The sequence below is a fragment of the Nuphar pumila genome, chromosome 6 (genome assembly GCF_984573655.1).
Source record: "Nuphar pumila chromosome 6, dmNupPumi1.hap1.1, whole genome shotgun sequence".
Taxonomy (NCBI): Eukaryota; Viridiplantae; Streptophyta; class Magnoliopsida; order Nymphaeales; family Nymphaeaceae; genus Nuphar; species Nuphar pumila.
This window is the reverse complement of record NC_143254.1, coordinates 25,268,499-25,283,224: the sequence shown is the minus strand read 5'-3', so window position 1 is coordinate 25,283,224 and position 14,726 is coordinate 25,268,499.

Genomic DNA, 14,726 nt, shown 5'->3' with positions numbered 1-14,726 from the left:
ATTTTTTTGCTTATGTAAAACACACTCACACAGGTCAAAAAAAATTTATGACAGTTCTGTCCCTACAAATGGGACTGCCTAGGTGCACGGGCTTAGGCGATAGATAGACCAACTAGGCAGCCTCGATGGAGCCTAGTTGTCGATTTTGACTACATAATACAGTCCTATGGGTACAAGAGAAGATTCCTATATTTGGATTCCATGAGTGAGGACCTGTGTCATCTCAAAAAAGTCATTCAAACACCCACTCCTTATTTCCAAGTCTAACAGTATAACTGCCAACATCAGCAGCTGACATTATCACCCCCAATATACAGAAGCACATGAAATTCTCTGATATAGAATGCTTTTATTTATGACCACTTGGTATGACTTGCACCTTGGCCATATTGTCATCCTGTTCCCTATTGAAATGAAAAATGATTTTTTCGATAAATGTCTACTTGAGGACTAATACAACATTTTGGAGGTTGCTTCTTAATTTTCTAAACTAACAAAAAGAATGAAAAAATAATTAAGATTTTCAAGTAGGTTTTGAAAGCCATATAAGTTGGGACATTGCACTGTCAATGCAAAAGAAAAATCTCTGACTATTTTCATTTCTTACATCAGTGGGTGCATCCAGAAACCTTTAGACAGTGTCAGAACCCAACAATTGTTGAAGTGGAACATTGTCTATGTTCCATTCCAGAGTCCATGTAGGACAACTAAATCTAGGTTATGTTTGAGGTTGTTGCAGAACAAGCTTTGTAATGGCGTGGTCAGCTTATATCAAATACCAATCATCAGTTTCTACCTCCTACATAGTTAAAGTCAGACTCAGTCAATCAATAGTCATTGATCTCCTAGGTGACCTGGCACTAGTCGACTGGCTCATCCAACTCATTGCATAGTCAATAAGCAAGCATTCAAATACCAATCAATCATCAGCTTCCACCTTCTACATAGTTAAAATCAGAACTAGTTAGTCAACCAACAGTCATTGATCTCCTAGGTGACTTGGCACTAGGCAACTGACTCGTTCAACTCATTGCATAATAAGCAGGCATTCAAATATGAAACAACCATCAGCATCCACCTCCTACTTAGTTAAAATCAGAACTAATCAATTAACCAATAGTCATCGATCTCCTAGGTGACTTGGCACTAGTCAACTGACTCATCCAACTAATTGCAGAGAATGGGCATTCTTCTTTTTCTCATTTCTTACTCCTAATAGTAGAAGTAATTATTATTTAATCTCTCTTGATCCCATATCTAAGAATGATTTCCATGTTTTTCTGTGATTTGTCTTTTCGATTTTTTGCAAAAGAAATTTAATTGGTGACTAGGTCCTTAGTTGATGCTTAAGTGCCTCCTAGGAACCAACTAGATTTTTGGGCCGCGGGAGCCTACCAGGTGCCTAGTGCTCTTGACTCCTTCCAATGTCCTAACAAGATATCTTTTGTCCACCCCTAAGGAGAGATTAAGCAGTAAACTATTGACCAAATTTGGAACCTAAAGTTTTCAGTATTATCACTGTCATTTATTCATAATAATCATGCATTTTCTTTCATAAACTCTTTCTCGTTTCCTTCTTATTAATTATAGAATACTAATTCAACCTAACTTCAATAACTACTCCAAATTAATATCATTATCATCAAAACAAGCCATGAGTGAAGCTTATGGAAGAGAACTATCTAACAAAAAAATCATTATGGTACCCATCTAATAAGGTTCATGGATCTTGGGTTTGGAAGGGAATCCTATGGGCTGCTCAAAGGATGGAAGAAGATGTGCTTTGGGGGTTGGTAACGGTAGAAAAGTTGAATTCTGGTATGATCCTTGGGTTGAATCCCATGATCTTGCATGTTTCCAACATAATGACTGTGATTTAACTGAATATAGAGCCTTACGTAAGAGCAAAGTGGCTTATGTGCTAGATATTAATAAGGCCCCCTTATGTATTATTGAGTCTGATAATAGGAAGATATCAAATGAGGTGAAGCATATTGTTGAATCTCAAATTTGGGATCCATACAAAGAGGATGTGTTCACATGGCATGGCAGAAGTGAGATCTCTGTTCTCTGTTTAATCAGCGTGGGTGGTTGTTACATTGAAGGGAGAAACCTTGTGATGCAGCAAATTTATATGGTTTCCTATGCATCACCATAGAGCGGCTTTGATGGTCAGATTTGCAGTGTAAGAAAGATTATTAACCCAGGATAGTATGGCAAGGTTGGTCATTCAATTGGCATCTATGTGTGCTCTTTGTAGAAGAGAAGTTGAAACTCATCAACATGTGTTCTTCAACTGTCAAAGTGAGCAAGCAACTATGGAAAAAGGTAAATTATTTATTTGGAAGATGGAAAGTTCCATCCCAGGGCGTGGAACAAGAATTGATGAGGCAGGGTGTGAACGGGTTCAAACAGAAAAATTGTTCAGAGTTTCTGGCTAGTGATGTTTCAAGCTGCTGTTTGGATCCTGTGAAATGTGAGGAACAGAATTGCCTTTGAAGAGGAAGTTTGACCGATCAGCAGATTGTGTTGCAATGCTTAAACAGGGTGAGAGAAATAATCTTGAATGTGGGAAGAAATTATAATCACCCTGTTATTAATCGATGGAGGAATGCAGATAGATGGAGGCCTGATAGAGAGTGGGTGAAGATCAATGTATACAGTGTATTTAACAATGGCACATTGGCTTTACAATTTGATATCCTTCTTGATTTTTTATTGCAGCTGGATGGTTCAGAAAGAACTCTGATAAATCACATCGGGAGTGGCAATGGTGGCCAAAAATTCTGCAGATGGTTGTAAGGTTGTTATTGAGTGTAGTGGTCATTCTTAACGCTCACATGGAAGGGAGAGGCAGACCAGGTGACGTTAATGAAAATATTCTGGGAATCCCGTTAAGCTTTAATCAAGTTCAGGTGTGCAGGGTTCCTAAATCCTGCAATATTTTTGCAAAGTTTCTTGCTTCTCTTGCTATTGTAAATAAGTTTTCCATTTGGAAAGATAAACCTCCCGATTGGTTCCCAACCAATAGGGACCTGTAATCTGTTATGATTTCTTTATTTTTTATTCAATGAACCGGTAGGGGTCTGCCTAACCCCAGCTCTATCATCCCCAAAAAAAAAATCATCAAAACAAACAACTTACTTTAATGATAGTTCCACCTATTTCGTCAACCACTTTATTCCTTAGATGCAACTTCTTCTCACATTTCCCCTAATTCATATAACTGAGTAAATAACATCTGGTTTCTATTGCTCCCCATCATAAACAATCTGGGTCGCCTGATTTCAGCCTTTTCAGCATCATCCCCAAGAATCGCAAAAGCAAAACTACAATATGCCTACAACAAAGCCATCAAAACAAACGTCAAATTGGGATCACAGCCGATAAGTTCGATCTTCTTCACCTACAACCACATCCATCGTTCAGGATCAACCCAATTGATAAGCTCACAACTCTTTTTTCATATTTGCGTCCTCTCCACTCCCAATCAAGCAACTACAATGAGGGTTTCTCTCGGATGAATTAAAAACAGAAGAAAAACAATGAATTCAAGGATCCGAATTATTTCTTTACGAGACTGATAGCATCTAAAATAGGTCGACTTACAATGAAGCTAGAATCGGGAGAATGGATCAATGCCAAGAAGCACAAACCCTAAACTCGATAATCGCAGTAACAAGCCAAGGAAAAACAATGAACGAAGAACGAAAAAACGAGCCGCATTTGAAGAAAAGGGGCACCATTGATTCATCGTCTCTGACTCTCCGTCCCTCCCAAAACAGAATGTCGATGGCCGTTCCGGCGGCGATAGAGGTGGCTGGACGGTTTATCTTGCCGGAGATAGCGAGAATGTTCCCGCGAAATTTGCTCCTCGGAGACCAATAGTATCAATAAAAACAAAAATTTCATTTAGCTTCCCGTCTTTTAGAACATATTCTCGATGAGCACCTCTCAAAATCTCAAAAAAGGAGAAGATTTTTTGATAAATAGCTAAATGAGACAGGTGGTCAGGGTTTCGTTCCCACGAGCATCGGTCCCTTGCATTCATGAGGGCACGCAGGGAATGTCAACGGGTCGGGTTTAGTTCGGACCCAAGTAAAACCAGACTTGGACCTAATTTTTAGGTATGGTATCAGGTCCGGGCCCAGGTCTAATCGGGTCTACTATAAAAGAAACTATACCCGAACCCAATAAAAACAACATGAACCAGACTCGAACCATTCCTGATAAAATAATATTGTTTATCATTTTTACATTGAAAAATTGAGGGTCTTAATTAAAACTCGGGCCAAGCCCGGATCAGATATAAAATTTTACAAACTATACCTGGATGCATATATTAATCGGGCCTTCCAATCTAAACCCAGGTCTTATTCGGGTTTTCTTATTTATCACCATACCCGGACCCTATAGGGTTTAGTCCGGGTCTGGTCCGGGTAAACCTGACATGTTGAGTGTTGACACCCCTAAGGGCAAGGAATAAGCCCTTAACAACGCAGTTCCAAACTTAATTTTAGGAGATTATCCACAAATACTCAAATAAAAAAAAATAGTTGAAATGATTTTTTTTTGTAAAGAAGCTGCTTGAGTTCGGTTCATTTAGGTTTTGGCACATAGGTAGGTTATCCATTAGGCTAGAGCCTAAGCACTAATTAAATTTCTAGTTGTGTAAAGTAAAAAAAAAAAAGGCAACCATTCAAACTTCTATATAAATAGTAGATGGTATCGCACCCGTCCATATGGTGGGGCTCCAGATAAGTTTATATTAAAATTTATATTTTAAAAAACAATGCTTAATAAATAATATGTTTACATCTAAAATAAATATTTTGTTACATTTTTTATATGAAAAATATTAAAGCAAAAATTCCTTTTATACCACTTGTAATTGAGGAAGGTCAGTTATGGCAATTTAATGGCAAAAATGTAGGAGGGCATGACCTTTGGCAGGTCATGCAAGGTTGGCAACTGAGAACATTAAGGGGCAGAGAGGGAGATGATTTTTAATGTGCAATATTTTTATTTAAAAAGGTAATTATTAATTTTATGCAAAAATCACATAAGTGCCACGTAGTCATACATCCTTTTTAAAAAAAATTAAATTATTTTGATAAAAACAATTACTTTTTATAAATGAGTTATCTCATGCTTGGCTCATTCAACTCTGGCTTTTCATAAGTTCAAGCTTGGCTCAGCTCAACACAAGAAATGAGCCAAGTTTGAACACCCTTTATTCGGTTTGTTCAGCTCATTTACCTGCCCTAATTCCATAGGGCTGCAACAGGGAGACCCAATCTCCTTCTGCTTGTCCCTTGTGAGATGGTGAAGCTTACCAGAGGGCTACTACTGAACAATAAGGCAAAATAGAGATGGTTGATGATACTTTATTCTGCTTCTGCTTGTCTCATGTTTTCTATGTTGATGATACTTTATTCTGTTGTTTCTTTTGAATCTAGTGTGGACAAAACTCAACTCAACTATTTGTTATTAGGGTTGTAACCAGGTCAGGTTTCGTTTGGGTCTTACTAGACCCGATTCTGAATTGGGTCTAAAAGTAAGGCCCAAACCTGACCCAATCTCATTCGGGTTCGAGTTTGGATTTGGGTACACCTAAAAACTATGGACCCATATGGGTTAACAAGTTCGAGTATGCATTTGGTCGGGTATAATCAGTTTGGGTCTTTAATAAACCCGTTTTGATTTGGGTCATGTTCGAGCCTGGGTATGACTGAAAAAAAGTAGATCGATATGGGTTAACGAGTTCGGGGATTATCTGTTCAGGTCATAATGGGTTTGGGTTTCAGTTCAGGTCTTGATATTATTGGTATCGTGAGCTTAATTACTCGTCAATAAAAGATATGTAAATTTATGGAATCAACTATGTATCAAAATTATATACAAACAAATCAAAAGCTTATAATTATTCTCAATAATGTCAAATTTTGAATATAAAAGGAATGTTTTCATGTCAATCATTTTAAGTTGCAAAAGGAGAGAGAGAGTGAGAGAGTCACATTTTAGATGCAAACTAAAGAGAGACGCATCTTTCAAGCTGTTATAATGGTCATTCTCTGGTTTTTTCCTCTCAACATTCAAAAGCTGCAACAATAAATGAAATTAGAGAGAAGATGAAATAGAAGTCAGGAAAAGGCAAGACGTTGGGTTTTTGGGAGTTGATAATCTTTATGAGGAATATGAATCCACCATGCAACTGGTTTCCATTTCTATGAAAACTTTTTTTTTTCAAGTTTAAAAAAATAAAACCTTACCTGAACTCATTGTTCAGGTATATAGTCGGGTTGGTTATGGGTCACTTCGGATGTATAATAGGTTTGGGTACATAATCAGGTCAGGTCTATTCAGGTTCAAGTTTTCATTTACAATACCCAAGACCTGACCCGTTTTTACTATGAGTCCAAAATTTGGACTTGACTTGTTTTCACTATGGGTCTAAAATTTGGACCCAATCCAAACACTCGGGTCTACCAATATCATTTCAGGTCGGGTATAATCAGTTCTGGACACCCAGATACACCCATATTTGTTATGGATAACTTGTTCAAACATTTTCTTTGGCAAGATGAGGCTAAAGGCCTTGTCTCTTCAAAATGGAAACTTTTTTTCAGAGAAAAAGGTTGGAGGCACATTACTAAAACATTTTGACTACCTGAACTTGGCTACCCTATTCACACTGGCCTAGGATGTTATCTCCAAAACATCCTCATAGAGTCACTACAGGAAATTTCAGTTCTACCGGAGCAGCATTTGCTCTAGTAAAAACCCTTTACTAGCTCAATAACTGCACCAGTAAAAGCCTCGCCGGTAAAGTCTTTACTGGCACAATTTACATTTGCCAGTAAATTAGTCTTTTACTGGCTCAAACCAAGAGCCAGTGAAACCTTTTCCAGAATCTTTTCATACCTTTACGGGTGCTAATTTAGTGCCAGTAAAAGTGGAAAATAGGAAAAAAAATCCTGCCTCAACCTAAGCCCGCCTCACTTAATTTTCACTGGCAGTGACCAAGAGAGAGAGAGAGAGAGATTTGCCATTGATGCATTACACTTGCAAAGCTTTGGCACATACACAACCAAGTTCACATGTATCAAAGAACTCCAAATCTGTCTATTTTTCTCTGCAGGGCAATGTGTGTGTGGTGGGTGTGTTGGAAGATGCAAATCTTCAGCAAGGCATAGAAGAATATACAGAAGCTTTCAGTAGCCTGCTATGAAGAGTTCCCTATGATATACATCATCACTTTGCACAGTAACATATGAAGGAGAAGAAACAGAAATTCATGACACACACTGAGACACGCTTTGTCCTTTTCGTCTCAATCACTTGAACACACTTTGAGTATAAGCTGAGCAGGTTAACCCCATTACAACACCTTATGCGACTAGTTAATATGAGTTTTGTTCAGTTAAAAAAAGAATAAAAAAACAGGAAAAAATCAAGGCCAACTTACTGACATGGCGAGACAGGTTAATCCGAACAAATTAAAGAAGAAAACATGGTGACATGAAAGAAATATAGATTGTACAATGGCGGATTAAAGGCTTACAGGAGGTGATTCACAGACATGATTGCACCGCACAGAGCCAACTGGCTTCAACAGAAAGTATCTCGAGTTCTGCTCACCAAAGAGGAGAAAGCCTTGGGGTTGCGTTATCTGGTGAAATCTGTATGACTCCCCTCAATCTTGTGGTTATGTCATTCATTGTAGGTCTCTGATTTGTGTCCGCGTGACTTGAAATTGAAGAGGCGAGATTCATATAAATCACATAATAACAAAAAAAACAGTCAAATATCTTGTGAATCGACTTAGATTTTTGTTTGTCGCTGATAAACATTCTTCTTATATGGTTTGCTAGTTGCCACAAGCATTCTTTGTATGAATACATACATGCAAAAGCAGAACCCAATCTGCATTTGTGCATATATTGTAAGGAGAAGAACTGTAATTTCATAAATTTAGTTTCTGATGCTTTGATCATCAGGTAGGTAGGAAACCAAATTGCATCATCAAACAGATTTTGTTTCTATGAATACATACGTGCATGTATAAAAGCAGAACCCAAACTACATCTGTGCATATTGTATACAGGAGAAAAACTGTAATTTCATAAATTTAGTTTCTGATGCCATGATCATCATAGTTCCTGCATTTTTTATGAGCCGTACAAGCACTTGTGTGGCTTACATGGAAGCATCCGACCTTGAGAGGATATGACCCGAATCCGATTTAATAGGATTTTGCCAAGTTTAGGTGAAATAGAGGTTTGACTAGGTTTTGGCCTACCTAGATTATAGGAGCAGGCAACGGACCAGCCAGGACTGACTTGGGCCCGTTTAGCTAGCTTTGACCCACTGGGCTTGGGAGTGACCCACCTCAAACAGCCTGACCCATTTATTAGCGAGACAGGTTATTAACTGGCTTGCAATTGGGTCTCGAATGCAGTCCATGATCCAGTCCATCAGCCCATTGAGCCATTGGATCAGGCAGGTTGGTCTGGGTCTCAACATCCCGACACAAAAGTAATGTACCAAAAGTGAGTGATCAGCTTTAAAACTACCTTCTCTTTGGCATCCACTATTCGGACCGATATGGTTGCTCAAGTGAAGGGGCATTCTGAAACCCTTGAAAGGGATGAAAGGAAACCCTAATCACTGTCATCATTAGATGTTTTCTGAACAAGGCCTGACCCGGCTAATAACCCTCAGGTCAACCCGAGCCCGGGCCATTACTAAATGAGCCCGGTTTGCTGCCTGTTATTTAATGTGTCAGGGCCTAACACACTGACCAAACCCAGCCCATGATGAGCTAGATTGGCTTCGCCCTCCTGCTGCCTGATCGGCACGCTACCCATGCCGCTGACACAAACACGTGCGCACGTATCAGTCCTATCTGGCACTAGGCCCTCATCTTGGATATGGATCCAAGTTGGAAACATTCAATACGGCCATTGTTGATCAGTGAGTTCCTGACTATATCCAAGCCATGGACAGTTTGTCAGGCATGATTATAGGCTCAAATTCAGGTGAGGATCAGACCCATTAACAGCACCACATGTAGTACAAATGAATGTATGAGGCTGAGGCACAATAATTCAAAAGGACAGCTTCCACTAGAAGAACATATGGAATCCACATCATGTTGGTACAAAATTGATTGAACAAGCTAAATTCAGGATCATCATAGATGAAGATTGGGGTGTTTCAAACTAGGACAGAGGTATAACTAATAACACCTAAAACTCAATGTTATATATATCCAGTGGGGAGATTCAATTCAAGTTACTGCATTGAACATTTGGTAGGACACCCACTAGCTACCATAACAGTGCATAACATTTCACTGCACACTAGTCATGTACTTCTCTTTGCATCAACATGGAATCTACTACATTTCCGTACAATAATTCAAGAAAGGATAATTTTTTTCTAACCCCCTTATAATTTATTTCTTTGCAGTTGATCTTGAGAGTCTTTTAATGGAAATTATTTATTGGGTGTCCTCCAAATGGGTGTACATGAAATAATGAGGTTTTATGGTTGACTTTTAATGACTTGGCCTTTATTTCTAGAGGAAATCACCACCTTCCTCCGTTTGCCTGCATAGTGAAAGCATGGTACCATTTTAATAATGATATATATAGCTAGTGAGGTGTTTCTCTAGGACTTACTTTGTCTTCTACTCACTTGTATTATATTAATTATATGGAAGTTGGCTGCTCCATAACACTTTTGATCCATGTGCTGAGTTAAAAAAAAAATAATAATAACAAATTAATTATCACGGGGGAATTCAAGAGCTTGACATCCAAAGCTTTAGATTATAATAAGTTGAAAATGTTGAAAACAACTGAAGAATTATAATTATTATTTGGTTTGTAAGTTAGTTACTCCTCGTATGCACATGTATATCACTTTTGAAATTAGAGTCAAAGCTTTTCTTTTGGCAAATTAAATAAATACCACCAATACAAAAATTAATTTGAAATATAAGAACTGATTAAATTACATTATGAGTTAGAAAGGTGCGCAATAGATTTTTAGGAAATTAGTTGGTCATATGTACATATAGTTAGATCTGAAATTACTATGTAATAAATTTGAAGAGCTTGAGCCACAAAAACTTGATTTTAATAATTTGAAATCTTGACTATACTAGTCAAAATAAAATATGTACTCAAATTAAAAAAAAAAAAGTTAGCCTGTATTGTGAAATATTTCATCCAAATGCCTTGGAGCTCGTTGTTCATGTGTATTAATATCATTATAGTAACCAACATCTGTTGGGTTGGACGTGCAAATATCATTATTTAGAGTAACCCATAACACTGGACATGCAAATTGTCCATTGTTGAGGTCGGCGCTTGTTAAGCAAAACAAAACTAGTTTTATCAGTGGTTGTGACCGCCGCTAAAGGTTGTTTTTTTAGAGCTTTAACAGCAGTCAAAGACCGCCCAAATCCACTGTTACAGGATTTTGTAAAATATATTGCAAAATTTTTAAATGAACAAATGGTCAGTAGATGGACCGTGATCTTTTTACGCACACATAGTCATCATCATAGCAACACGAAGTTTTTTACATTGAGCCTCTCTAGTTACTCAAGATTCTTGCTTCTGTATCTTTATTGACAGCATGATTAGGGTTGCAAACTTAGATTGGTTGTTCTAGGGTTGACCCAGACAGTGGATCTGACTTTGGATCTAGATCTGACTCATAGCACATGGTAGAATTCTAGATCTGGATATGTTCTGACCAGCTTTGATACTGAATCCACAGAAAGCAGGTCAAATATATTGGTTTTCATGTGAAATAGATAAAATGGGTCAGTTCAGTTTTTTACCTGGTTCCAAGCCTATTTCCTTTATCTAATTCTAAACCCAGATCCAACTAGACCTAGCATTATTTGTCCTGAATCCGACCCGTTTATAAAATGAACATTTGTTTAATGGATCATATCCTACCGAAATGCCTTCAGTCATGTAGGATATCTGATCCAAATTAATCTGACCCACTCTTGTCCCCGTAGTTATGATGCAAGTAATGCCCTTAACTACTTTTACTGTATATTGGTGACTTTGCTTGACATGCCCCAGTGACCAACTTGTGCAATCAGCAATGGGACCATCGAGCTCAGAGTCTAACATAGTTGATCCCTTGACCCATACCAAACCTAAACTGTGTCCATCATCACTTTACATTGAACACTGAGCTCGATACCGCTCTTTCCGTGACCACCACCATCCATCTTTGGGATGAACGGCAGGCAATGATCCGCGTGGTCCAGTACCACCCTACAGATCTGATCATTGAGATGAAGGGTGGTTATGGATCAGGATCATGTACCATATTGTCATGCTCAAACTTTCCCTACAGCAATCCAAACCGAACGCAATCAAACACATATCTATCTGGGTCCCACGAATGGATCCCTTAATGGCGATCCTGTAAGAGAGAGAGAGAGGGAAAATATCTTCACAAGGATACGGGATCCAGTAGGAGAGGTAAACGTTCGCTGTGCAGGAGCAACTGTGGTGTGGGCTCGATGGCCTCGCTTCGGCTCGAGTCCCGAAAGGGTACACGTACGGGTGCGTACCGTGCGATCCCGTAGCTTAATCAGACATCTAAATCATGGAGCTATTACGGTGATGGACCGTCGGTTTGGGACCATCTGCAGAGAAGTCCAGACTGGATGCCTCTTCATTGTGGCCAGCGTCGGTCGTGCACGCAATCCCCGTACGGGACAGCATTTGGGAGGTGGGCTAAAAGATGCTCCTGTACTGTACTCCAATACATGATCGGCGAACCTCAAGGACCTGGCCGAGTGCCCTTGCTGAAAAGGTCTGGGTTTCCCATGACGCAAAGATACGCGTACGATCACATGCATGACACGACTCTGTGACGTCGACTTCCTTAAGTTTTCTAAAAAAAATAGGGCACGAGAATGATACAGATTTTTTTTTTAATGAGTAAAAACATATTTTTATCTTTAATAATTGGGAAATGTTTTTTATTGAAATATAATTAAAAACAAAATAAAGTTCGTACATGTACAGGTCATGTCAGAATGTCAGATTCGTGTTCCCCAAACACGAACTCTAAATAACGTGTCACTGTGACATAGCTGGGCTAGTGTTAGTCCCTTGCCTCAAGGTGCAAGGCCACTCATTTTTTGGGCCTTGGCTCGGTCTTGGGTCCATCCCGGCGGTCTTGTTTAGATTTACCAAGCTCCTAATTTTGAGCTCAATAAAGTCTATGAGGCGAGTCTAGGGCGGTCAATGGGCCTGATCCGGTTCAGATGTAAGCATTACTGAATCTTACATAACCGGATCATGCCTAATTGCACGTTTTGACTTTGGATAGGATTCAGATTAAAGAATCCATTAACCAACCTGAATCCAATAAGCTGTACAACACGATCAGATATGCATCTTGCATGTGCATGCTCGTATTCGGTGTTGGACTTGAATGTGAATTCTAAAACTGAATCCAACTCAATCAAATCGGATGTGATACGGGTTTGGCCATGTATCCAACCTAAATCTGAACCATTTACATCCCTAGTCAGACCTGGGTGGAATCCAGTTGCTCCCGACCCAGATCCAACTTTAAGGTGATGGATACAAGGTTCGGACTTTGAATGCAACGAAGTCAGCCTAAATGCAGGACCAGATTCAGGTCCGGGTAACACATGGCAAAAACCAAACCAAATAAACTGTTTAATTATTAAAGATATGTAAACTTTTTAAATCAGACTCTGGCCCATAAACTACATAAATCTTGCATGGCATGCACCAATAAGCAAAGTCTATAGGCCAAACCCTACAGGGATTCGAAGAAAACAAATAACCTGAAAGATTCAACCAATCAATTATCCTTACAGTTTTCCTTTAATCTTTTAATAAAAAATCAAAAGAACCTAACCCTAATCTCAAATATGAAACAAATAGAGATCCAGACACTAGAATTAGATTCAAATGGATCTTATGTGTTGGAACAGATCCAATGAATTGATTTCAAAATTTCCATTGAGGTCGAGTGTGTTCTGCATCAACAATGCAAACTTATTATACACCAGCACTTGTCCATTCCTTAACCGAGTGTCACCATAAATAAGGCTCAGCTTGGATTGTGGATTCGATGGAGTTGGTTAGAGTTGTCCCATTGAATCAATGAGCTAGACAGTGAGCAATCATGCATACAAGCTCATCAATGGAGAGAGAGAGAGAGAGAGAGCAATCATGCACACAAACACATTAATGAGGGAAGTACTAAGGTGATGGGGATGGCATAACTGTAGGGCTCTCATTGAGGAAGAGTACCAATGTGACAGAGATGGCATAACTGTGGAGTTCGCTTTAGTAATTCGTACTCCATATATACACCTTCAACACCTGTCCTTCCATGAACATTCATCAACTGCATTTGATTTCTGTGGTTAGAACTTTTTCTTTTTGGTAATTTTCTCCTTTTTTTACTATTTTATGCAGCAATTAATAAGTTACCAGGAGTCTCCCTGAATTATTAGATCACATGTATCATGCAGAAATGATCAAATTAACTTTGCATTTCCTTGATGCAGTAAACCTCCCTTCACAGTATTATTTTTTTTAAAGGCAAGGAATGCACACCTTAGGTATTGAACTCTCAATGTCCCAGCCAAAATGCGTGGAGCCCTTGTGGATATGGCCAAGTATCTATGCACTTTAATGCTTTTGTTAGTTTTTAATACTTGGGTCCATGCACTTGGTAATGTTACATGCAATGGCCAATTATAGCTCGCTAAGATCAAGCTTATGGATTCCAATGTTGCTAAATATGCCTTAATTATAGGCCTGCTTAGTCAAAGGACAAATGATCAATACACATACTGCATGGTACTGATAAAAGAAAGTCATGAAAATTAAAGAAATGGGGGTTGATGAACTTGCCCATATCATGTCCAAGTTTTTTTTTTTTTTTATGACGAGGAACCCTTGTCGAAGCGAGGAAAAAAATCTCTAAGGGGCCTCACAACCACCCTACCTTATGTGGCTTACCTTTGAAAGCTACAGACACACCCATGTGCCAGAGGGGTTTGATCCAGAGTTTTTAACTCAACACCTTCACAACCACCCCGCTGTCCACACGGGCGACCCCCGGGGTGGTACATCATATCCAAGTTGTATGCTAACAAAAATCACTAAGTTCAAGGATTAGTATTATTGTATTGTGCTTTAAACAAATGGTGCAAACACAAGCGTTTAAGTAAAAACAAAGTATGGGGAGTTTGTTCTTGAGAAGGAAAATAGTGAGTTAAATTGTATATTCCAACTGGGGCCTAGTTTATCCTTGATTAAGAACTCACATTAAAGCACATGAATTAAAAAAGCAAGGAAAGGAAAAGATAAAAAGAGAATGATGAAGGAATTATATTTGTATTAATCAAATGGTATGTTGTCCCACTTCAGTACCTTTCCGTAGTGATTAAGTAGCAAAATCAAAGTAAATGACTGTCATAATCTGGAAAGTCAAAATCGGCAGGCCTTGCATTACAAGTAAAAACATTCGGATACATAATCACCAGAGTACTGATTAGATGTAGAGTCAATATCCATCCTGGATTATCCACAAACCCTTGCTTGGTTCAAGTGACTTCAAATAGAACCAACCATATGTTGAGGTTGTCAGCCTCTCTAGGTCAGACCTAGACTTACCGCAAGCTTCTTAGA